The 1,117-nt window shown below is 43.8% G+C and overlaps 1 non-coding gene across 1 annotated transcript; it reads right to left on the minus strand.

The window, feature by feature from the left end:
• Positions 1–572: 572 nt before the first annotated feature.
• Positions 573–679, minus strand: LOC118489843. The gene has a single exon (XR_004887856.1). It is a non-coding gene; the product is annotated as a small nucleolar RNA R71 (small nucleolar RNA).
• Between the last annotated feature and the right edge of the window lie 438 nt (positions 680–1,117).

A 1,117-nucleotide genomic window follows, 5' to 3' on the forward strand; every position in this document is an offset into this window, starting at 1 on the left:
GCCGTGGTAAACCTTCTGACCAGCATTCTTTTCTGTTTTTATTGCAGGACTTGGAACCAGACGCCAATCTTACATAGTGTATGAGCTCCAGTTCTAATAAGGACATAAAAGAACTTCTAGAAGAACCCGAACGCTTTCTCAGAAAAAGATTAAAAGCTAAAAACCAAGAGAAAGTTTCGGGTGATCCACCTCCAATGGCGGACCAACGTACCCTCATGGATTATCTACGACCTACCGTAGGTAACCTAGGCGCCGCTATCAATGCTCCGAATGTTGAAGCTAATAACTTCGAACTTCGGGCGCATCTGATACAAATGCTCCAAAACTCCGCAACCTTCCATGGGCTTGCGGACGAGGATCCCCATCTACATATCACTAATTTCTTAGAAATATGTGATACCTTTCGGATCAACGGAGCATCAAATGACGCCATCCGCCTCCGAATGTTTCCTTTCTCACTAAAAGACCGAGTGAAAGCTTGGCTCAACGCCCTCCCAGCTGGATCGGTAAACACCTGGGATGAACTAGCCCAAAAATTTCTATATAAGTATTTCCCTCCCGCTAAAACGGCTAAATTAATGACTGAAATTAATACATATTCACAAGAGGACGGGGAATCCTTATATGAAACTTGGGAAAGGTTCAAGGAGTTATTACGCAAGTGTCCACATCACGGCCTTGCGATATGGCAACAAGTATCCACTTTCTATAATGGATTGTTGCCACACACAAGGCAGACACTTGATTCTAGCTCCGGGGGACTTTTAGGTAATCGACGCCCGCATGAAATATATAACCAAATTGAGGAAATTTCTCAAACCAATTTTCAATGGCACACCCCCCGAGGCAATAAATCTATTGCCCCGGGCGCCCATAAGGTCGATGAAAGCACTTCTTTACAAGCCCAAATTGAGGCCCTTTCTTCAAAAATAAAAAAAATTGGAAATGACAAAAACAGTCTCGGTTATGGCTTGTGAAGGGTGTGGTGGGTCACATGAAAATTGGAGTTGTATGAAAGAAACGGACGATCAACAAGAATTGGTAAACTATATTGATAATAGACCTAGGCCGTCGGGTCCTCCAACGGGAACTTATAACCAAGGATGGCGAAACCACC

The sequence above is a fragment of the Helianthus annuus genome, chromosome 2 (genome assembly GCF_002127325.2).
Source record: "Helianthus annuus cultivar XRQ/B chromosome 2, HanXRQr2.0-SUNRISE, whole genome shotgun sequence".
In the NCBI taxonomy this organism is placed as follows: domain Eukaryota; kingdom Viridiplantae; phylum Streptophyta; class Magnoliopsida; order Asterales; family Asteraceae; genus Helianthus; species Helianthus annuus.